General features: G+C 30.5%; 3 pseudogenes; 2 read left to right on the top strand and 1 right to left on the bottom strand.

The window, feature by feature from the left end:
- Positions 1–5,574: 5,574 nt before the first annotated feature.
- On the bottom strand, positions 5,575–6,712 carry LOC110671790 (uncharacterized; annotated as a pseudogene).
- Positions 6,713–11,179: 4,467 nt separating this feature from the next.
- On the top strand, positions 11,180–16,660 carry LOC110671791 (terpene synthase 10-like; annotated as a pseudogene).
- Positions 16,661–22,192: 5,532 nt separating this feature from the next.
- LOC110671792 (GDSL esterase/lipase At5g03980-like) lies at positions 22,193–23,605 on the top strand (annotated as a pseudogene).
- Positions 23,606–25,648: the final 2,043 nt, after the last annotated feature.

Below are 25,648 nucleotides of genomic sequence, written 5' to 3'. Positions count from 1 at the left end.
TCAAGTTCGAGACCATCTATTCGAATCAGTAGGCTCCAAGTCAATTCTACTCTTGGTCTTATAAAATGGTTCTAGGCTAGTTAATGAATTGAAACCATTTGACCCAATTTAGTCTTGGGTTTGACCTGGGCTAGTCATAGTCTAGTTCACGGCTCGAACCGGCCATGGCCGGGTCTACATTTGACATTTAACATTTAAGATAAATTACTATTTAATCTTTAGATATTGTAATTATTTAAAGTTTCATCTCTCAATTTTGGCTTAATTTCACGTACCGTCCCTCAAAAATAAGGGTTGCTTTATTATCATTCCTCACCTTCAGTTTGTATTACAAAAATACTTAATAAATTTCAGTAGCCATCCTTGAACTTTAGTTGTTGTAATAGAGTTATCCCTGAAATTAAAAATGTAACATAAAACTTCTTAAATTTAGAAATTTTATACAATAAAATCTTTTTGACTCTCAATAATTAGTTTATAAGTAACACGCTAATATGAACAATCCAAAATAGCGATAATGTGGACGATTGCTACTATTTTTTTAAAGACAGAGTCCCTCTAATAAGTTATTATACATCTAGTGCTTTGTTATCCATACAGTTGAGATTTTTTTTTATGGTTAACCTGTGAAAAAAATCATAGCTGGTTTTGCTACTATCACAAAGATGAGAGAGAATTATTCACGTCATTCTTATGCTGCATTGCATAAACTGGATATTGAGAATTAGAAGGATTTTATTGTGTAAAATTTTAAAGTTCAGTGGGTTTTATATTATATTTTTAAATTCAGAGACGATTCTGTTATAACCCCTAAAGTTTAGGACAACCCTTGAAATTTATCTAAAAAATACTCAAACTTCAATTTAATATCACACAAAGTCCCTATGGTCAAATTCCATTGGATACTCCAGCTAGAAATTGATCTAGGATTGTTTAAGTGGATTAAACTTGATAAAAAATATTTTTTTCTCTGTCGTCTGGAAAGAACAATATATCTATCACTTGGGAAATGCATGTGATGGGAGAGAAAAAAAATTTGACAGATAAGTGATTTCATTTATCGGAGATAAGGGAGAGATATTGTTCTTTCCAGTTGGCAGAGAGATAAATATTTTTTGTTATTTTAATTTACTTAGGCATGTCTAGATCTATTTCTGGTCAGAGTATTTAATGAAATCTAGTCAAAGAGAGGATAAATTTCAACAACTGTCTCTGAACTTATACGATTGTAAGACCATAATCTCTCAACTTAAAAATATAACATAAAACTTTCTCAACTTTTGGATAAATTTTGGCAACTGTCCCTGAACTTATCTAGTATAGCATTATAGTCCCTCAACTTAAAAATATAACATAAAACCCCGTCAACTTTTAAATTTTATACAGTAAAATCCCTCTAACCTCTAATTGTCAATTTTTTAGTTAGACGCTGACCTAAACAGTTCTAGCATGGAACTTAGTCAATATTTCTCATTTTTCTCTCAAGTTATGTGTAAATTGAATCATTTTAATGATTTTAGAGAATAATTTTACAATTTGAATAAGAGAGGAGAGATAAATGTTGACTAAGGGCCATGCCAGAGCTATTCACATCAGTTTTTAACTGAAAAATCAGTAATTGAAAGTTAAAGGGATTTTACTGTGCAAAATTTAAAAGTTTAGGAGGTTTTATGTTACGTTTTAAAGTTTAAAGACTGTAGTGTTATAACTATATAAGTTCAGGGATAGTTACTAAAATTTACCCCTCAACTTTTACATTTTGCATAGTAAAATCCCTCTGACTTCCAATCACCGATTTCTTAGTTAAACGTTGACGTGGACAAATTTAACTTGGTGCTTAGTCAGTATTTCTCTTTTCTCTCTCATACCACATGTAAAATAACCATTCTTCAACTTTGCTAGTTATAACACTGTTGTCCTTCAACTTTGTCATTTGTAATACCATTGACCATTGTCTCACAATTTTATATCAATGTAACACAATCATCAATATAACACCATTGTTATTTAAAACTGCATTTCCATAATTACATTCGATATAGATATACCATAAAATTTTAAGCTTAATTTGTCTATTGACTAATATAATTTTTTTTTAATTTAGTTAGTATATTTAACTTTTTTATTTTTTTTTATTATAAATAGTATATTGTTAAAAAAAATAATAAAGAGACTACTGTTAATTAGTCTTTTTTTTTTAATTATATTAGTTAATAGACAAATTAATATTAAAAATTCTAGCTTTGGTAAATTTATATTGGATGAGATAATGAGAATATGGTTTTAAACTACAATGGTGTTACATTGATAATTGTGTTACATTAATATAAAGTTGTGGGATAACGGTGTTATAAATGACAAAGTTAAAGGATAATGGTGTTGCAAATGACAAAGTTAAAGAACAACGATGTTACAACTAGTAAAGTTGAAAGATGATCTTGCTATATATGGCATGAGAGAGGAGAGAGAAATGCTAACTAAGCGTCACATTAGATTTATCCACATCAATATTTAATCAGAAAATCAGTAATAAGAGATCAGAGGGATTTTATTATACAAAATTTAAAATTTAAAGGACATTTATGTTACATTTGTAAGTTAATAAACTATGGTGTTACAATTCGTCAAAGAGACTTTGGGTGATACTAAATTAAAGTTTGAGTATTTTTATAATACAAATTAAAGTTGAAGAACAGTGATGGAGCAACCCTCAAAATAGAGGGACGGTAAATGAAATTAAACCCCTAATTTTTAATTATTTATAGTTTCTCTCAATCTTTCTCTCTATCTCCCCTCCCATTTCTCTCTTTCTTGCCCTCTTTCCCGTTTTTGTCTTTTTTAGGCTGAGTATTTGATTGGTTCAATTTTGAGCCAAGCTGAACTAGTTAAATTAGTGAATTTATTAAAAATGGAAATGAACCGAATTGTAAAAAAAATATAACCAAATCAAATCAAATCAAAATATATCAATTCATTCATTTCATTAGTTTTAGGGTCTTATTCAATAGGACCAAAACTATGTAGAATTCACACTTCTGACAATTTTCTTGGGTAAAAACTTTCAACATGATGTGAATAACTCCTACATGGCTCTTAGTCAACATTTCTCTCTCCTCTCTTATTCAAATTGTAAAATTATTCTTTCTGCACCTAAAAAATCATTTTGTTTATAGTGAGAAAAATGATTCAATTTACACATAACTTGAGAGAGAAAAGAGAAATATTGATTATAAAATTTATCCCAATTTTCTTCCTAAATCCCAAATTCAAAAATAACCCAAAAATTGATCTAAATTTATTGTCATTGAGAATTTGAGATAAACACGATAAAAAGTTTCAACAACTAAAAAATTTTAACAAATCTAATAAAATTGTTCCACAAAATTGAAAATTAGTAAATCCAATATTCAATAATCATTTATATGGTAAATAAACCCAAACACAATCCAAAATTTCATTTATGTCTATAGAATTAACAACCAAATAATGAGCAAACCCAAATAAACTCAATCAATCAAGAATCAATAATAAAAAAAGTACCAAAACTAGACACACCATTACTTTTTCTTCTCCGCGTTAAGAATGTTGCCTTGGTGAGGAATGAGAAAAAAAAAAAAAAAAAAAGATTAGAAGAAGAAGAAAAAGGGCCCTTAGTGACATAGTATAAACTTCGGCTAAAAATTAAAATTCTTTAAGAAGATTGAAATCAAAATTGAATAGACAAACTCAAAAAGGAACCAAAAAAATCAAATTAGATCAGTTTGGTTCAATTTTTTTGTTAAAACCAAAATTTGTTCACTCCTAGTCTATGTTCATCTCTCTCCCATTTTTTCCTTTCTCCCTCGTTTCTCTCTCATTATCCCTTATTCTCTCTCTCTCTCTCTCTCTCCCCCGTCTCTAACCGTTAGAGAGACAAACAAAGATTGAGAAAAGGTGAGAGAGGGAAAGAGATAAACATGAGAGAGAGAGAGAGAGAGAGAGAGAGAGAGAGAGATAAGGGAGAGAGAAGGGGACAAAGAGGGGGAAAGAGACATAAATGGGAGAAAGATGGAGAGATAGAGAGAGAGAGGAAGAGAGAGGCCAAAATGGGAGAGAAAGAGGGGAGAGAGACAAAAAGATACAGTTGAACTATAAATAATTGCATAATTGAGGGATAAAACGGGTACTCCAAGATAGAGTTGAACTCTAAATAATTGCAAAATTGAGAGACAAATGTGAAAAATATTTTTTGCATTTTCTACCATTTGGGGCACTAAAATAATAGGTAAACAAAAAATATTTTCCTAATCAAAGAAAAACTAAAGCAATTTTTAAAGAAAATGACTTCCTCTTTTAAAAGGAAAAAATTATTTTTCTAGACTTTAACAATTTTATTAAAATGTAAAAACACTTATACATATATGACATAAGCACATATCATCAGTTTAACATTGTAAACAAAAAATAGAAAATATTTTCATGCTTAGAAAATAGTTTCCATGAAAAATATTTTCTATATACAAGTTATTTTTCATGTAATAAATGGAGTCTAATAATCAAAATAAACTGACTGATCTGATTGTGTGATGAAAGTAAAATTGGTGAATTAAATAGTTTATTTTCTAGAATATAAGGATTGAAGTATTAATAATAGGAAACATATGGACTATATAGTAAATTATCCTTTTTAATGGTTTCGCTGAAATTTGATGGTATTGTTAATTGAAAAGGTATAAACAGTTATTTTGATGGGAAAAATTATTGTTTGTATAATTTTATAAATAAAATAATATTTTTATTTTGAAAATATATTTATAAATAAAAAATATAATTAATATTTATATCTAAGATTCATATAAAGAAACATTTATATATTTTTTTCATAATTTTATCATTTTTTTGTTTTTGACTTTTTGGTATTGAGGTAATAATATTTTATTTATTTTTACATATTAGAAAGAGTTTTTCATTATTTTATTAAAAAATAATTTTAACAAAATTTATTTTGTATAATTAATATATGACTTTCTTACGAAATATATCGATGATTAATAAATTATGTATGAGATCACATATGATGAACCTGAAAAAGAAATTAAATTATATGAGTTAATCTTTCAAATTAATTATATTTTATTTTTTCACGAAATTTTATACATTGTAATTTGAGTTTAAAAATCTTTAATTTTTGAGTTTATTTTTAAATAAAATAATGTTTAAAAAAATAAAATATAAATAAAATATTATATATTAAAAATAATATACTAAATTACTGATGCAGAGATCACAAAAATTAAGCATTTAAAATCGTATAAAACACGTTAGTATTAAAATTATTTTTAGTACACTGAGTTATTGAGTTTGAATATCAATTATAATCAATTTAAAAAAATATTCAAAATCGTGTGGAAAAAAATGAAAAAAAAAATAAAAATCCTTCAATTGTAAGAATGAATGAATTAATTTTTGGCAAAAAGTGTCTGCAATCACTCAGCACCTTAATCTTTTGAAGTGAAGTCCAAGAATCAAGCAGGGATTGACACTCCACCAAAGCATCGTACAAAGTAAACTGATTTGCCAGCAAACCATCAAAGATGACACAAGGGCTTACCAGCCTCAGGATTCTAGTCCTTTCTATTCCAAATAATATAGCAGTAAATTACAGTGTACAAAGAAAAATGAAAGCATTATTCATACCTTCAGCAATCAGTTCCTACAGAGTGGGAGTGTCCCAAGTAAATGTATCTCCTTGAAATCTGACTTCTTCGAAGAAGTAAATATAGAAGCATACGCCTCGTTGTTTGAATTAGCTGGTGACAAATCTGCTGCCTTAAACCACTTCACTGTCCCATCATTAGTTACTCCTTTTACATTCTCAATCTTCCCATTTGTTTCTACTCTACCAACAACCTTCTCTACGACCTTAGCATCAACAATCCCATGTCTTTTGCCAGTCAAACACTGTGAATCCAGACCTACACTATCTTCTCCATTAATACCCACCTCCCCATTCTTCACTTTCTTTGGCTTCTCATCCTTCACTTTTGATCTCCCCTCCTCCCTCTTGTCCCTCAAAATTGCCAACTCCTCCTCGCTACCATTTATCACAATCTTATCAGATTGCTCAAATTCCCTGTAACAAACCAAGCAAGATGACGATTTTACCTCCTTCAATGCCTTAGCACAAATTCACAAAATTTATACTTCCCATGGAACTCCAGCCTGGTTAACGGGCAATGAAACCTTGCATTATTTGATTCCTCACCAGGAATTGGCTATAACTTGATATTTAACGTATCCTTTAGGCCAACGGCGGATTCAGAAAAATTTTTTTTCTAGGTCAATATATAAAAAATATAACAAAATATATTTTTATAATTGTATTCAATAAGGTTTAATACTGAAAGTTATTAAAAATTGAGAAGGGTCAATTAATTTCTCATCATAAAAATATATTTTTCATAAAAAGAGAGTTCAAAACTTAAATTTAAGAGGGATCAATTTATAAAAACACATATATTCATAAAGTAATTTCAAAAAAATGAGGGGTGAATTGACCCCATTTACCACCGTACATCCACCACTGCTTTAGACCCTTTATGTATCTGAACTCCTTGGGCAATTTTTTGCCTATCAAGGCCTGTACTAATGCCTCTTCGTTGAATAAATTACCAAGGCGATAATAATGCAAGGCTACTCTAGGGGCTTGTTGGAGAGGGCGCAATTGAGCCATTTAGAGAGTCTTTGCTATCAACCTTATCCGACTTTTTGTCGGCGTATATGTTCATATAGGCAGTCTCGGGGACTCAGCACTCGTAGCGCAGCCATCGCCACCGCCTCCGGGGAGGCGAGAGCACAAAGTGAGATTAGAAAGAGGAGTAATTTGGGCATTTAGAAAAGGATGGAATAGTCAAGGAGTTTGCTATTGAGAGTGAAGTAGAAAGAAGAGGGATTTCGATTATTGGGAAAAGAGAGCTACATATATGTTGTGAAGGAATTGTTTTCAATTTAACAGTAATGTTTTTAATATGTAGCTACCCATTTTGGTCAATTATGGAGGTTAGAGCCTCTATCTCGGAAAGTGGAAAGAAGGAGAAGAGAGAGAGGGTGGGAAGAGAGAAAGATAAGAGAGAAGTGACGCTCGTAATTTCAATTTCAATTTTATATAAAATTCAACAAAATTTTCAAAATCTGATCAATTGATTTAAAATTAAAAGAACTGAATTAAAATAGCAAAACTAGTACAGTAAAAGAAAATAAAATTTTATTTTATTTATCAATTAAAATTCATCTTTTTAGAGAATATTTCAACAATAATACTTTTGAATGCATGTCTATAGCTATTCCTTCTTCTTCTTTTCTTTTCATTTCCATGCTCATGATTACTGTGATGCAGAGAGCGGCATACACAAAACGAATCAATAAGCGAAAGGAAGAGGTGAGGGTGATGCTTAACCAAGTTGTGAATCCTTTGGATCAGCTCCAACTAATTGATACCTTGCAAAGACTTGGATTAGCTTATGACTTTGAAGATGAAATAAAGAGAATCTTGATGAGCATTTACACCCATAATAGCTGTAATAATACACAGATGAGGGAGGGATTTATGTGTTACAATTCTTGAATTTAGACTCCTAAGACAACATGGATATAAAATTGCCCAAGGTAAATAACTTCTCACTAGCCTCCTAATTTTATTTTAAAATTTTAGTTAATTGTATTCAATAATAAATCTAAATCTAATAGAGTAAGAATGGACCAAGATAGGCTAATTGATTGTATTGACAAGAAAATAACTTTTCAAGTATTTAAAATTGACGGGAATGGACCAACCCTTGTGTGCATGTATTTTATCTCTGACAAAAAAAGTATTTAAAACTGGTTGGTTCTTTAATAACTAATTAACATTCATTATTTAATGTGGTTGAGGATAGACCAAGATAGGCTGATTGATTGAATTGACAAGGGAGGAGATGATGGAGGTGCTCTACCGTTACCAAGCTACCAAGGACCAATCACAAGAGCCAAAGCAAGAGAGCTTCAAAACCTGGTCATGGAAGCCTTGCATGCATTTGGCCAAAAAGAGAACAATGGGCTACCATGTGATTTGGAGAAGTCCAAGTGTGTGGTGATTTGCCAAGTGGACATGCCACATAGACGCCACGTGGAAGATTACCAAGCTGCCACATAGATGCCATGTGGGAGACAACCATTCGGCCAAGTGTAAAGGAGGACACATGGGTGCAATTTGATTGGTGCATTTGAATTGGAGGTCAAATAAAATTCTGCCATGTGACAAGTGGAGCTTATTCTGATTGGTTTTGTAGTGCAATTAAATGCATGTGGTCCTTGTGGTCCCAAAATATTAGCAGATTATGACTTATTCTGTGGTCCTAAAATATTGGCAAATTTTGTCTTACTCTGTGGTCCCAAAACATTGACAGATTATGTCTTATTTTGCCTTGATTCTGCCACATATGTTTTGTCCTATCTATTTTAGGGTTTTTAGGGTTTTGAGCACCTGTATATAAGGATGAGAAGCCATCCTCTTCCCCAGTTTTGATGTTGGCTGAACCTCCTTAGAGAGAGAGTGATTCTGAAAGTTTTTTCCATTATTTCTTGAAGGAACATGGACTTAGTCAAACCAGCCACTTGTCTATTTTATCTTTGATAATCAAGTTGCTTTAGAGCAAGTTTCTATTGTGATTTGATTTCTTGCCATCCTTTTTATTTCTGGTTGATGCCTTTTCACTTGTTGGGATTGTATTAGCTTGAATGGAAAGATGACCTTTGATGATGTATGATCCTTGGATGGCATTGTTGATGTTGTGTTCTAGTGCATATCATTAGGGTGCCTCATCAAACTAACTTTCCAAATATGTAATACAGTGTAATAATTTTTTTTTTAATGAGCAAAATAAACTTTATTAAATGAAGTGAAAGCAAGGGAAAGGGCTCTAGGCTACCCCATGCCTGCAGGCATACTGCATGAATAATAATGTTGATGTAATATTAATGCATACTTTTGATATATAGATAAAAATTATTAACTTATATAAAATAATCTAGTCCCTAAGCTCTAAAAATATTGAAAAGATGGTGCAAAAATATTTTATGAGCAACTTTATAATGAAAAAGAAATTTTGTAATATTCCTCTTGATCTTCTTAAACTTAATTCATTATAGATAGAAAAAAAATATAAACATATGAATTATATCATATATCTTGTATTTTAATTTCATAATGAATTAAATCTAAACAAGAATTTTACAAAGTCAGAGACCAGATGGTTTATAGATGTATATGAGAGAAAACAATGAATGAATGGTTTATAGATGTATATGAGAGAAAACAATGAATGAATACTCTTCTACTAGAACTTGCTAAATTGGATTTCAATAATGCGCAAGCAACACATCAGGATGATATAAAATGCATGTCAAGGCATGTATAGTCCAGAGAGAGTTGTGGTAGACTAAGTTTTCATTAATTATCGTACTCCTATTTTCTTGTATATATGAGGCTGCTCATGATATTTGTTTTTCTCGTTTTAAAATAAAAGTGATGGAGGAATACAGGTTTAGGAGAAAAGTTGGGCTTTGCTAGAGACAGGATAATGGAGAGCTTCTTAATGGCCATTGGGATGATATTTGAGCCACAGTTCAGCTATTGTAGGAGAATGACCACAAAGCTTATTGCACTATTAACAGCAATCAATGATGTCTATGATATGTATGGCACCATGCATGAGCTTGAGCTGTCTACTAATGTTGTTCAAAGGTTGGTGGTGGTTATGCCTCATTCCACGAGTGCTTTATATGGACTTACTACGAAAATCAACTCTTCACAATGCCACAATGTGATACATGTTTTTTTATATAGTTTTTATTTGTATTTATATGATCATTTTTGGTCTTTTAGTTAATTTTTGTTAATATTTTTAGAGTAGTTAGTTTCAAATTTATTTTATTTCATTTAATTATGTTTTATTGTTTTATTGCAAGTATTGAGTTAAAAGAGCTTTCTAATGGTGAAAAATTGGAAAAAAAGGAAATTTTGAATGTTAGATAGAGTGTTTTAAGCAATGTATCTCACACCCTGGCCATGATAATTGACGAAATCCCACAACCAAGCAATAAGAAGAGAAAAATTGTGAAGTTAATTTTAAGCAGTGCATCGCACAGCTAGACTGTGAGATTCAGGCTAGGCGCACGACCTGCTTAGCAAATGGTATTTTCAGCTTTCTTTCACCCAATCAGCCTGTGATACCTCAACAAATGGACAAGAAGAGCCAAGATAAGAATTATTTGAGAGTTTTTGCTGGAGAGAGGGAGAAGAACTAACTTTTGGGGTTTTGAATAATTATTTTTCTCTCAAAATTGGGTGGAAGAAGGAAGGCTTAAGAGAGGAGATTTGTGAGCACTAGAAAGGAAGACTTTGGCATCAACAATAAAGTTTTTCTTCTTCTTTTCATTTTTTTATTCTTAATTTCTTTTATTATCTTTTTTTAGAGATAATGTTGAATTTTAATTTGAGAAACTTTGTTTTTGTTCTTGATATATATATATATATATATATATTGATGATCATATAGTTTTTAACTTTTAATTGATGATTATATTTGATGATAGTGGAATATGACATACTCGTTGATGTTGTCATTTATTGAAAGGGTGAATCACGTAAATATTGAGATTTTATATGTTTGTTTTATTATTTATAATTTACACATTTTCTCAGTTCACGATAATTACCAATGAGTCTAATTCAATAATACTAAAGTCGTTTCTAAAATTATAAGACTTTGAGTTTGAATTTCAATAAGAACTAATTGCATTAAAAAATAAGTAGTATGTTAATTATATGAGTTGCACAGGGAATGATAAATAAATGGGTCAAATCAATCAAACATGCAATAATGAACTCAATAATGTAAGATATAATTTCAATCAAAATTAAGATGATAAAAAAAATAAAATATACAAAAAATTAAAGCAACTTGTTAATTGAATGAGCCTTACCTAACCCCTAGATCTTTGGAGGTTTATATATATATATATATATATATATATATATATATATATATATATATATATATATATATTATCATCTAGATCTTTTGTGTTTGCACGTATACAAGGACATGAAGCTCTTGGAAAATTAAGCACATTATCAAGAGGACAAAAAAAGATCTTCCAAATGGCCCTTCAATTAGTTGCTTCATTTTCTAGTTGTGCATGCTCTTTCACTAAACCGCCGCCAACAATCCATATCCAGTTTAGATTACCCAAAAATGGCAAAATTTCCAGCCCTCATGGATGCATGGTTTGTCCAAAAGATGCCAAGAAAATTATTGTGAGACGATCTGCAAATTACCAACCTTCCATTTGGGATAATGATTTTGTGCAGTCACTGAAGAGTGAATTTCGGGTATATATATGTCTATAGCTATGCCTTCTTCTTTTCTTTTCATTTCCATGCTCATGATTACTATGATGCACGGAGAGGCATACACAAAACGAATCAATAAGCTGAAGGAAGAGGTGAGGGTGATGCTTAACCAAGCTGTGAATCCTTTGGATCAGCTGCAACTAATTGATACATTGCAAAGACTTGGATTAGCTTATCACTTTGAAGATGAAATAAAGAGAATCTTGATGAGCATTTACACCCATAATAGCTGTAATAATACAAAGATGAGAGAGGATTTATGTACTACAGCTCTTGAATTTAGACTCCTAAGACAACATGGATATAAAATAACCCAAGGTAAATAACTTCTCACTAGCCTCCTAATTTTATTTTAAAATTTTAGTTAATTGTATTCAATAATAAATCTAAATCTATTTTTTTTATAAACCAAAATTTTATTTATTTTTAATCCAAGAAAAATTTAATGGAATAAGCCATACTAGTTCCTGATCATCAACCTAAGGCTTACAATCTAAATCTAATACAGTGTAAGAATAGACCAAGATAGGCTAATTGATTGTATTGACAAGAAACTAACTTTCCAAATATCTAATACAGTGTAATAATTTTTTTTTTAAATAGGCAAAATAAACTTTATTGAATGAAGTGAAAAGCAAGGGAAAGGGCTTTAGACTACCCCATGCCAGCAGGCATACTGCATGTGTAATAACGTTGATGTAATATTAATGCATACTTTTGATATATAGATAAAAATTATTAACTTATATAAACTAATCTAGTCCCTAAGCTCTAAAAATACTAAAACAATGGTGTAAAAATATTTTAAGAGCAACTTTATACAGAGAGAAATTTTGTAATATTCCTTTTGATCGACTGATTTTTTTTTTCTAAAATTAATTTATTATAGATAAAAAATAAAAATATATAAATTATATCATATATCATGAATCTTAATTTCATAACGAATTAAATTTAAACAATAATTTTACTTAGTGATGCTACCGTGGATCTCTGGGTCACCGTCTTGGGTTGCTTGAAACTAAGAACGAAATGAGGACAGCGACCTCCTAACTCGCAGGTTTGACACTGTCCGATCTCCATAAGGTTGACGCTGTCCGATCTCTATAAGGTCGGAGATAGCTTGATCTGCCCTAATCTACACTTGAGCCGGTTTGTAACTGTGTCCAATCTCATATGGATCAGATACGGATTTGGTGAATTCAACTGGTGAGATTGGATTTCGGGGACTATATCACTTGACCCGGACGTTATATTTGGTAGAGGGAGAGAGAATAGTAACTGTGACACTTTTCACCCTTTCTCAAACACAACATTCTTAATCAAAGTCAGTAATAGTATTTTAACTCGAGAAAGTGAATTGCAGAGATCTTCAATAGATTCCGAGATGAGGAGTATGTGAGGATTGGGAGGCAATGCTATCTTTGTACTAGGCATCATTCCTTTTAGAGGAAGGTGAAATTATCTTACAATATGCAAGAGATTTTACAACCACTTCTCTAAAGAAATATGTTGAACATAGCAAAGACCAAAATCTATCTATGATAATGAGTCATGCACTGGACCTCCCACTGCATTGGAGGATGCAAAGGTTGGAGACCAGATGGTTTATAGATGTATATGAAAGAAAACAAGGAATGAATCCTCTTCTGCTAGAACTTGCTAAATTGGATTTCAATATGTGCAAGCAACACATCAGGACGACATAAAATACATGTCAAGGTGTGTATAGTCCAGAGAATTGTGGCAGACTAAGTTTTCATTAATTATCGTACTTCTATTTTCTTGTATGTATGAGGCTGCTCATGATATTGGCTTATCTTGTTTTAAAATAAAGGTGGTGGAGGAATACGGGTTTGGGGCAAAAGTTGGGCTTTGCCAGAGACAGGATAATGGAGAGCTTCTTATGGAGCATTGGGATGATATTTGAGCCACAGTTCAGCTATTGTAGAAGAATGATCGCAAAGCTCTTTGCACTATTAACAACAATCGATGATATTTATGATGTGTATGGCACCATGGATGAGCTTGAGCTGTTTACTGATGCTGTTCAAAGGTTGGTGCTGATGCCTCATTCCACGAGAGCTTTATATCGACTTACTACGTAAATCAACTCTCTCTCTCTTTTTTCTTTTTTTGTTAATATACCCGGTAAATCAACTCTTAAATATATATAACTTTATAAATAAATTAAGTTTGATTATTTATTCATTAATGAAGCCAATAAATTATATCTATATATTGGTTACAGAAATACAAATTTAACAATAGTAGATTAAAAATTTCAAAGTATAATAAAATAAAATATAAAAAATGCAATAGATTTTTCGTAATAATTAGCTTAGGGATAAATTTGTATGATAAACTTTTTATATATTTAATTAATCCCACACACACACAGATATATATATATATATATATATTATTTCATAAGTACAATCTTTTTTACTTTCTAAAATTTTTAATTGAAGTTATTTAACAATGAACAAAAGAAATGATAAGTGAGATTCACTTATGGCTCTCAGAAATATTAAATACAGTGAGTTGGTGACAAGACCACATCAAATTAATCGTTTTAAATATGCTAGCATGACCTACTATATATTTTTAAATATATATTTATTATTATAGTTGAATGGTTGATGAAAATTTCAAAGCTTATATATACACACAAACATATAATATAATATAATGTAATTATAATAAATAAAATAATCTGAATATCATAATCACATGATTTCTTAGTTCACAATTTAGTGTAGTGCATATAATTGGAACAAAATATATATTTATAGTAAATATTTATAATTTCCATTTATATTTCATTGTAGGATAAATTATTATTTAGTTTTTATATTTTATTTCTGTTAAATTGGTTAGTTTCTTCGTTAATTTTTCTGTTAGTCAATATCGATCAATTTACTATTTAGCCTCTCTATTTTATTGAAACTAATTAGTTAAACATTATATTTTGAAAAAAAAATAGTTAGCCATTATAATTTGACTCTATTAACTATTTAGGCTCATAATTATTTTTATACCTAAATTACCCTAGTCCTCGTCTCTTATTTCTTTCTTATCCTTCTTGATTTATTTCTCTCTATATTTCTTTTCCTCTATACGTATATCCTTTTTCCTCTCATTCTTTTTTTGTTTTCATTTATTGATAAAAATAGTATAAGTTGTCTGTATAAAAAAATTAATCAATTTCCTTAAATTTCTAAGTAACCAAATAAAATTATTTCCTAATAGAGAAATTGTAAAAAATGATGTTCAAGAAATTGAAAATTTTTTAAAAAATATAAATTTAGATTTAATCCCCACATAGCAAAATTTCTATTTTTATTCAAGAATATATTTTTTAAATTACTATATTTTCAAAATATAATAGATAAACTAATTAGTTTCACTAAAATAGAGAGATTGAATAGGAGTGTTTTTAAAATATAAGGATCAACTAATTCATTTTCTTAAAATAGAGGGACTAAATAGTAGTTTTAATAGTATGAATAACGAAAAATTTAACAGAGAGACTAAATAGTATAATGGAAACAAAATACAGGGACTAAATATTGTATCTTTCAAAATATAGAGACTAAATAATTATCTTTATTAAAATACAATGATTAAATAGTAATTTTCCCTTCATATAATAAAATTAAAAGTAATCAAGGTAAATATATTATTTAATTAAAACTATATATAAAAATAATTTATTTTATGTAATTTTAATAATGAAACAATTATTTGCTACAACTTCATAAATAATCAAACCAAAATGAACTATAAATAAATTTTAAATCATAAACCAAATCAAACTAATTGCTTTGGTCCAATTAATGGTTTGAATTGAAAAATAAATATATCCATGCATACTAAGCAATAATTAACATGCATAATTTTTATGGTGTAATTTCAGATGGGATGCCAATGCAATAGAGCAGCTTCCAGACTATATGTTTCCTTTCCTTCTATAACTCAATAAATGAAATAGCTTTTGATGTCCTTTGGGAACAAGGATTTAACGCCATCCCCTATTTGAAGAAAGCCATAAGTATTGATGATGCTTCTGAATTTTTCATATCATCTATGTCTCCTCACATTCATGATCATTTATTAATGGCAATTGTCACTGCAATAGAACTGCAGTTGGAAGTGGCAAATGACTCGAATTAGGTGAGTTTAAAATTATTTTAGATTGTGAGTTGCTCATATTTCATTGATTTTCAGATGAATTCGGGCAATATCATTTTAGTCTACTGGTAATTTGAGTTACACAAAAAGAAGTTCAAGTAATTGTGGATCAATTTGTGCGTTACGAGTCATTTTAAGTCAAAATATTTGAGTTTGGATTAATCTTTGAATCAAATGATTTAGATTAATTTGGCGAATCGAGTTAAATTTACTCTCTATAAATCTTATAGTCAAGTGTTCACTTTGTATTACTAGAGATTCAAATCCCAGCAGCCTTCTGGCTCTAGAAAATTTTTGAAGCAAAAAAGAATTTGAATTAATAGCAATTCATCTAATTGCATGCTTTCCATTTTAAAATTTTCCAGTGGGCAGATTTATGTACTTCATACTTATTGGAGGCAAAGTGGTAATACAGTGGATAAACACCAACTTTACAAGAATATATTGACAACGCGTGGATCTCTATAACAGGTCCTATGAACCAAGTCCATGCTTATTTTCTTGTAAAATCTCCAATCTCAAATGATGCTTTGAAACGCTTGGAAGAGCATTCCAATTTAATTCGATTTTCATCCATGATCTTTAGACTTGCAGATGATCTTGGAACATCATCAGTATGCATTCCTTCCTCTTTGTCCTCTTTTTCTTTCCAAATGTCTCATTAAGTTCTTTGTTGATTAGTGTTATAATCATCTTATCTTGTTGATTATTTACCAGGATAAATTAAAGAGAGGTGATGTTCCGAAATCAATTCAATGTTACATGCATGAAACTGGAGCTTCAGAAGCAAAAGCTCGAGATCACATTCGATTTCTAATTAGTGAAACTTGGAAGAAAATGAACAAAGAAAGGGTTGCAGATTCTCCATTCTCAGAAACTTTTATTGGCGTAGCAATTAACCTAGCTAGAATGGCACACTGCATGTACCAGTATGGAGATGGGCATGGGATTCAGGATCGGGAGACCAAGGACCGAGTTCTATCATTGCTTGTGCAACCAATTTCCTTTATGCAACTTTCTTCTCTCTATCTATAACTATGTAAGGGATGCATACCTAAATATATAGAGAATGTTTGACTTGGCTATTTACTTTTAATTTTTAACTTGAAATATATTTTTTAATTTATGAGCCAAATTAAAAATAAATAATTAATTGTTTGATAAAATTACTTAAAAATAATTTTTAAATAGTTTAAATGTTTGGGTATAAGGTGCTTAAAAGTAATTTAATTTATTGAAATTACTAAAAATGATATGTAATTAAGTATTGTAGTTGTTAAAATAAGGATCTACTCAACTCAACTCAACTAAACCTTTATCTAAAAAATTTGGGGTCGGCTATATGGATTCGTTTTCTCCACTCTAAACGATTTTGGGTTAAATCCTCAGAAATGTGTAACGCTTCTAGGTCATATTGTACTACTCTCCTCCAAGTCAATTTAGGTCTACCTCTTTTTTTCTTTCTATCCTTTAACCTAATGTGCTCTATTTGTCTAACTAGAGCCTCTGTATGTCTACGCTTCACATGACCAAACCACCTCAATCTCCCTTCTCTCAATTTATCCTCAATTGGCACCACTCCTACATTTTCTCTAATACTCTCATTATGGACTTTATCTAGTCTAGTATTGTCACTCATCCACCTTAACATTCTCATTTCTGCAACTCTTATTTTAGAAGCATACGACTCTTTCAGTGCCCAACACTCATTACCATATAATATAGCCAGTCGTATGGTTGTACGGTAAAATTTTCCTTTCAACTTATTGGGAATCTTGCGATCACATAAACTCCCGTGGTACGTCTCCACTTCAACCATCCAGCTTTAATCCTATGACTAACATCCTCCTCACATCCCCCATCTACTTGAAGGACTGAGCCAAGATATTTAAAGTGATTACTTTGGGACAGTACCACTCCATCCAAACTAACTCCTTCCCTATCACCAATTTGGCCTTCACTGAACTTGCAATGCATGTATTCTATCTTCATTCTACTTAACTTAAAGCCCTTTGACTCTAGAGTACTTCTCCAAAGCTCTAGCTTTCTATTGACTCCTTCTCGCATCTCATCTATCAGAACAATATCATCCGCAAACATCATGCACCAAGGAATACTCTCTTGTATATGTTTCATCAATTCAGCTAAAACTAATGTAAAAAGGTAAGGGCTTATAGCTAATCCTTGGTGTAATTCAATAGAGATCAAAAAATCTCTTGTGTCCCCTCCCACTGTGCGCACAATAGTAGTTGCTCATTCATACATATCTTTCAACACTTGTATGTACCTAATAGATACCCTCTTTTATTCTAACACACTCCATAAGACATCTCTTGGAACACTATCATAAGCCTTCTCCAAATCAATAAAAATCATGTGTAGATCTTTCTTCACATCTCTATATTTCTCCATCAAGCTTCTAATGAGAAAGATCGTTTTCATAGTTGAACGACTGGGCATGAAGCCAAATTGATTGAGAGAGATAGAAGTATCATGACGTAGTCGATGCTCCACAACTCTCTCCCACAACTTCATAGTATGGCTCATGAGTTTAATTCCCCTATAGTTTGAGCAACTCTGTATGTCTCCCTTATTTTTAAAAATAGGTACTAAAATACTCTCCTATAATTGTTAAAATAAGGATAATGTTGATTTTTTTCAAAAATTATTAGGATAATATAGGGGTAGCCACGATTCAGGAACCGTCGATTCAGGTTCAATGAAATCATAAACCTGAACCAAACCACTTGGGGACGGTTTGGAAGATAGTTCCTGAACCGCCGATTCCGGTTCGAGCCCCGATTTAAAACGGTTTGAAGGGTGGTTCAAAAAGGACTGTTCAAGACAGTTTAGAGGACGGTTTTGGAGCGATTTAGGGGCAGTTTAAGTGTGATTAGACAAAAAAAATTAGAGAACAATTTTATTAATTCAGAATTTAAATTATATTTGTAAAAATATTTTAATTTTTCTTAGAAATCTTTCAATCAAAATAAAATAAGAAAAAAATTGAAAATAATTTATCGTTAAGAAAAATTTAATAAGCAAAGACTTGAACTTGATTAAAAAACTAGAAATGAAATTAATTTTTTTAAAAGAAATTAAAAAAAAAGTGTATGAACTTAAGTTTGCCTATGTATCCCTTTAGGATTTAGAGAAATCAAAGTTTTCAATTTTATTGCTTGCCTTTTTTCAAAAATTATATGATAATTGACAATTAAAAGAGTATAAAAGAGAAAAAAAATTAAAATTGAGGGTATTAGAAATTTTATTGAGGATATAAAATAATAACAGAGTAATTGAGATGATATTAAAAATTTTAGTGAGCATATAAAATAATAAAGTAGGGAAATTGAGAGAGCACTAGGAATCAAAAGAAATATAGAAAATAATTGTTTAGAGAATTTGAGAGAAATTGAAAAAGTATTAAGAATTAAACAGAGTGTAGAGAATAATTGTGTAGAGAATTAATGATATATATAAATGAATTAGGAGTGGGGTGAGGTATTTATTGAATTCTTTTGCATTTAAATCGTCGGTTTAGTCCGTTTCAGAACCATCGGTTCAATCTGGTTTGAAACCGCCGATTCATGATTTCTAAAAAATATGAACCTAAACCAAACTGCAGAAGGATGATTTCGGTCCGATTTAAAATTGGTTTCAGTTTTGATTGGTCTTGGTTCGGTTGTGACCGAATTGGTTTCAGTTCGGTTCTGGTTCAAAATCAGACCGTGGCCACTCCTAGGATAATATAGTCTTTTACTTAGTCAAAGAATTGTTTTAAAATAAGTAGATAAGTCTTTACTTATAATTTCTGATCAATTTTAAGTAGTTTTTTTTTTAACTTATAGGCCAAAGTTAATTTACTTGTGACTTTTTACTTATAAGTAAGTTTGATCGATTTATAAACCAAACCAAATACCCTAATAGTAACTTTAAAAATATTTTTAAAAATATATTTATATATAAAATATTAATAACTTATTAATCAGTCAGCCCAATTAGGCCTTATAGAAATAACATTATTAATCCGGCATTGGTCCCGAGCCCTGAATGATTTGTATTTTGCTGCAAAGCTCGTTGATTCTATGTTCTTTGAGGAGAAAAGTGTGTGCTCTTGGTAAATTGGCTAAAGGAGAGCAGGCATTTGCTCTTTCCCCTTGCTGATGTGAGCTTTCATTTGTGTTATAAGTTGATTTTTACAACTCATTGGTTAAAAACTTCCAATTTCCATCTATAGGTAAAGCAAAACACCCCATTCCATTGAAAAAGATTATCGGAATCCCAAACTTTTTAATAGTTTTCACTGTCCAAAAAAGGATTTTATCAGATATTTAGCTGATATATCAGGTAAGTTCCAACATTTTAGAATAAAAAATAAAATATGGCATGCCATATCAGTGTGAATACACTTTGTCTAAATTAATTTTTAATTTTGTATAATTTTTTACAAATTTTGAAATCTTAAATAATTACCAGAAGAATAAAATATTTGGATTAAGTGAAAAAGCTTGCAAATTAACTTTGGATTATAATTGTAATTTGGCCGGAAACATTTTGTTTTTTAAAAGTCTCATTATTCGTTAACTTGAATCGGTCCAAGCTGCTGATATGTAAAATCAAATTAACAATTAATCATGGAAGATTAATTATAATCAAAATGTTTTGGTTGAGAGGGGAAGGGGTATAATTATAAATCCGGTTCAAAATTTGACCCGGCTAAAAAATCGGGTTGACAGATCGCTAGCTCAACCAATAAGTTAACGGTTCAACTAATCAAATTAATTAAACATTATACCTATTAATATAATTAAATAAATTTAGTCAACCGAATTTTATTTTTAAAATTAATATTTTAATATTTATTATGTTATATTTACATATTTTATATGAAAATATTTCAATTTTATATTTTTTCTCAAAATTTATAATTAATATATAAAATAAAAATATTTTTATAAATTAATAAGTATCTTCTTAATACTTTTATGAAATATGAACTATATATAAAATAAAAAAAATCTTGTATTGCTATAATAAAAAGATAACATTAAACAACATCTTATTCATTGACTAAATATGAATAATTTAAATATTTTAATATTAAAATTCTAATATCATTGATATTTTTAGAATTTTTAATTTAAAAAATTTTAATAGATCGGATCAATGAGTTATTGAGTCAATTATTTATCAGTTCAATCACTAGATCAATCGATTTTTTCCGAGTCAATTTCTCATTTTATTTTCGGGTCATTGATTAACTAACCAACCAAGTCAGTCTGGATTTTATAATAATAAGAGATGGGAAGGAGAACTCAAATTTGAGTTTTTTTTTTCACCTAAAAGTTGTTTCAATTGAAACTTTTAATGATCAATATCTTAGCTACTTGAATATGATCAATTCTTTATTTTTACCTAATCCTACATGATATTTAGGGCTAGCTAGCTTTCATACCTAAGTGAAAAAATTAACTGAATTAAGGAATTCATAAAAAAAGAAAAATATTTATATTATTCCAAAATAAATTGTCAATCAAATTATCTCTTGTAATTTTCAAACTATATTGTTTAATATTAGTCAACAGTATCATAAAAACTTTATTTTTGGATATGTTAATTTTTTTAAAAAATAAAAGTTAAAATAATTATTTTTTCATAATATAAAATAAGTATATAATCATCAATTATTAATCCAATAACATAATAGGTACTTAGGTAGTGTTTGGTATAAATAAATTTCATAAAATTTTATATAATTCATTTGTAAATCTAAAATTTTAGTATTTAAGTTAAACAAAATTTCATTTGAAATTCTTAATAATCAATTCTATAGAATTTATTATAACTAAACTAAGTTTTATCAAAATTGATAGAATTTACAAACAAACTCTAAACTTAAAATCATATATATTTCAAGTGATAAAATTATCCTCTTATTATATATAATTTTATTTTATTTTATTTATTTCAAACTTAAAATTCATTTCATTTGAAACAAATTTCATATTTAATGTTAAATATACTAAACAAAAAAAATGTATTTGTAAATGAATTCTATTATGAAATTCATTTGTAAATGAAATGAATTTTACCGTACAACATCAATTGCAAGTCTCACTTTAATAAAAGTTAAAATCATTAATTTTCCATAATATAAAATAACTATTTCTTAATAAGGCAATTGTTCATATGTTAACATCCAACTGATTGACTTGGCGCTCTGCATCCGGGGACATTGAATTCACCTTCCAATCTTCTTCTACTGAACCTGAATTTGAAGTGGAAGTGGATGCTAACCTCCTCTGCTCTGCTGAATGAATTTCGTAGCCTCGTTTAGTTTTCATAGTGCATTTCTGTGTTCAGATTCAAGTTTCATGGACTCATCCTTATCTGATACCTTTATCCTTTGTTTATTGGGGCTATTAACGTTGAGAGGATCATTGGGTTCAGATCAAGAGAGTTCCACAGATATAAATGGAGGCTATTGCTTTCATTTTAGTTCGTCAAAGCCTTTCATTAAAGTAAAAAGTTCGTCAAAGCCAACGTTATTTTAAACTCTCTACAAACATGGCTTCCTCCAATTCCAAACTTCTTTTCTCTTTGCTTCTATGCTCCCTCTTCTTTTTCATTCTTCCATCTGCATCTAATGCACATATTCTCAAGGCTTGTAAGTTTGAGGCAATATATAACCTTGGGGATTCAATATCTGACACTGATAATTTGATCAAGAGGACCATGATTCTGTTTTTTCTAAGTTTCCCTATTGCCAAAACTTGTGCAGTCCAATGGGTTGCTTATTATTGACTCATTGGTAAGAAAGAAGTATTATTATTATCTCTTCTCATTTCATAATCTGTTGATACTGTATGTTTTAGTTAAATTGTATTTGTATTTTACAGCAAAATCGGCGAGTATTCCCCTCCTCAATGCATATTTGACTGCAAGTTCCTCCAAAACACATGGGTGAATTTTGCTGTAGCTGGCTCCACTGCATTGTCTGTGGAATTTCTGGCAGATAAGGGAGTCATCCACTGTTACTAATACTTCTCTTAACAAACAACTCAACTGGATGTATAGCCCTTTCAATACAAGGTCGCTATTTGTTACTTTATACCCTTTAATAACATAAATTTAACATACTTATAACTGTTCTTATTATTTATTTCGCAGACTAAGAAACATAGGAGATCTCTCTTCTTGGTTGGGGAGATTGGGGTAATGATTATAATTATGCTTTCTTCCAAGGCAAGAGTGTTAATGACTTGAAGCACATGGTACCCGATGTTGTTAAAGCCATTAAAGATGCTGTCACAGTTCGTTAATTTTCTGGAAAAATATAATAATAGATTTCTTTCTGTTAATTTTTTTTCTTAATTTTTTCTTATATTATTTTTTTTTTAAGAGTTATTAGATTTGATGATACTCGAATTTACTGTCCTCGTAAATTTTCCAATCAGTTGCATACCCATCTATCTTACGGGATTTCACTCCAATGATTATAGTGCATACAATGAATTTCACTGCCTCAAAGGATTAAATAACTTTTCAATGTATCACAATGAACAACTACAGCAAGCAATTGAAGAATTGCAAGAAGAGCATTTAAATGAGACTATAGTATATGCAGATTCCTACAATGCCTACAAGTGGATTTTGCGGAAAGCTGCATTGCTAGGTGAGTCTTCAAAATCTTTAAATGGTGGATTTAACAGACATAGCACATAACTGAAACTAACATCAATCACTTGTTTGATGTAAACAGGATTTGATCCAAAATCATTGCAAAAAGCTTATTGTGGGAGTGGAGGTGATTATGACTTTAGTCTTACTAGAATGTGTGGAGCTCCAAATGTACCGGTTTGTCCTAAACCTAGAGAACGTATTAGTTGAGATGGAGTACGTTCAATAGAAAAGGTCTACTTTTTCATGGCATGATGGCTTATTCGTGAAATCTTCCAAACACTTCAATGTATTGATTGATTATTTCATAAAATTTATTATTAGTAATATTAGTGAGTAGTAGAGAGTATGTAATTTGACTTTATGCATTTAATTAATCAAATGAGATTTTAGTTATTAAAAATATTTTCAACTGCTATTTTAATTAATATCAATTCTCACATGGTTGTTGAATTCATATCTGCTAGTACTAAGCAGAAGATTGCAAAAGACAACAAGAAATCCCACTGATGATGCTTGAAATGCTTATTGGTGAAGTAATGATGAGAAGATACCCATGCATGAATTTGTTTTAACAACCTGGGGAATCTCCCATCAGCCACTTGGGGCTCTCAATTATTTCAAAGGCCCCATGGTACCTACTTCCTCTTGCTTGGGCATGGACAACAGAAAATCCTACTAAAGTTGTAACAGTGATATTTTTATGGTTTGATTTCTAAGTCTCACTTGAATTTTAATGGCAATGCTCCTATTCTGATAGCATACAGTTTGGCTACAATTGAAAATAAGCTTGATAAGAAATAGCAGGCGTATGTTTTGCAAGGGAGTGTTACCAAGTGGACAAGAAATAGCAGCGAAAAGAACTTTCAAAAGCATCTGCTCAAGGAATTCAATGCATTGCTTAATTATTTCATTAATTTTAATTTTATTATATTAGTAGATATTAGTTAATTAATTTTATGCAGAGTGTTTGATGGATGCCTAGCCTAATAGAGTGCAGGAAAGCAGAAGAAAGAAGAGAAGATTATGTGTTGAAGAAGATAACAGAACAAGACTGGATGACAGATGGAAAGGCAACAATAACAACATTGGCCTATGGTCATAGAAAGAAAGAGCAATGCGTACCTTTAGAGCCCAGCAGTCACGCAGACAGCTACTAATTGTCTGGAACAAAGGGCTGCTATGGCTCCCTTTCTTCTCTTGGGCATTAGCATCTTATATATGTAACACTAGTCCACTCTTGAGCTTCTTTCTTGTCCTTGGAGAACAGGAACAAAGCCTTTCCCCTTTCTGCTATGTGGGTTGCAGATTCTGTTTTTCTCTTCATGAAATTGCCATCTTCCACTGAAATTCAAGGCATCACACTTGTCGTTCAAGATTAAGTTTGTTAGAACTGTAAGTTTGCAGGTGTACTAACTCAAACTAAGCATTTATCTCAAAAATTTATTGGGGTCGGCTTTATGGATTCTTTTTCTCCACTCTAAATTTAGGTTAAATCCTCGAAAATGTGTAATGTTTTTAGGTCATGTTCTACTACTCTTCTCCAAGTCAATTTAGGTTTACCCCTTCTTTTCTTTCTATTCTGTAACCAAATGTGGTCTATTTGTCTAACTGGAGCTTTCGTATGTCTACGCTTCACATGATCAAAACACCTCCATAAGTTTACAGGTGTATTTCATGATAATTAAATTTATAAAGGCTTCTGGAATAACTACAGAGCTTTGCATGTTTTGACTTGATCTCTGGTTTTTTTTGCACAAGATGACCAATTGAATTGTGTTTTATCAATCCTTGCATCTAAGTATCATTCAAAATTGTGCATTATACGGCTCCTCACGTTCCTTTTGAATCTTGGGAGGACTGGAATGCAGCTCAGGCACAGCTTAATGCAACAGTTCATTGTGATTACCCTCGTTGGTAATTAGTTTTTTCTGCTCTGATCATGACTACTCTCAGTAGTCTCTTTCTTTGTAGAAGCAGTACCAGTGGCCATTCCAGTTGCACCATCTACAACAGACAATGCTCAGCATAGAAAGCTTCCCCTTCTCAGTAGTCTCTTTTGCACGTTTGAACACATGCGGACTTGATATCAAAATTAATGAAATTTGAATATTACTGCCTTCTGTGATTCTTTTTGTCAAATTTTGGTTTGAGATTGATGATGTGAAAGCATGGATGGAAGTCAGTTTTAATATCAGCCACTTGGTATGCACTGGGGCATTTTATGATTTCAAAGGCCCCATGGTACCTCCTTGGGCATGGAAAACAGAAAATCCCACTGAAGATGATGCTTGAAATGCTTATTTATGAGAGGATATCCAAGCATGAATTTCCTATCTAAGT

The sequence above is a fragment of the Hevea brasiliensis genome, unplaced genomic scaffold, assembly GCF_030052815.1.
Source record: "Hevea brasiliensis isolate MT/VB/25A 57/8 unplaced genomic scaffold, ASM3005281v1 Scaf9, whole genome shotgun sequence".
In the NCBI taxonomy this organism is placed as follows: Eukaryota; Viridiplantae; Streptophyta; class Magnoliopsida; order Malpighiales; family Euphorbiaceae; genus Hevea; species Hevea brasiliensis.
Note: the sequence above shows the minus strand (reverse complement) of the source record. Positions and strands in the feature narration are given on the sequence as shown.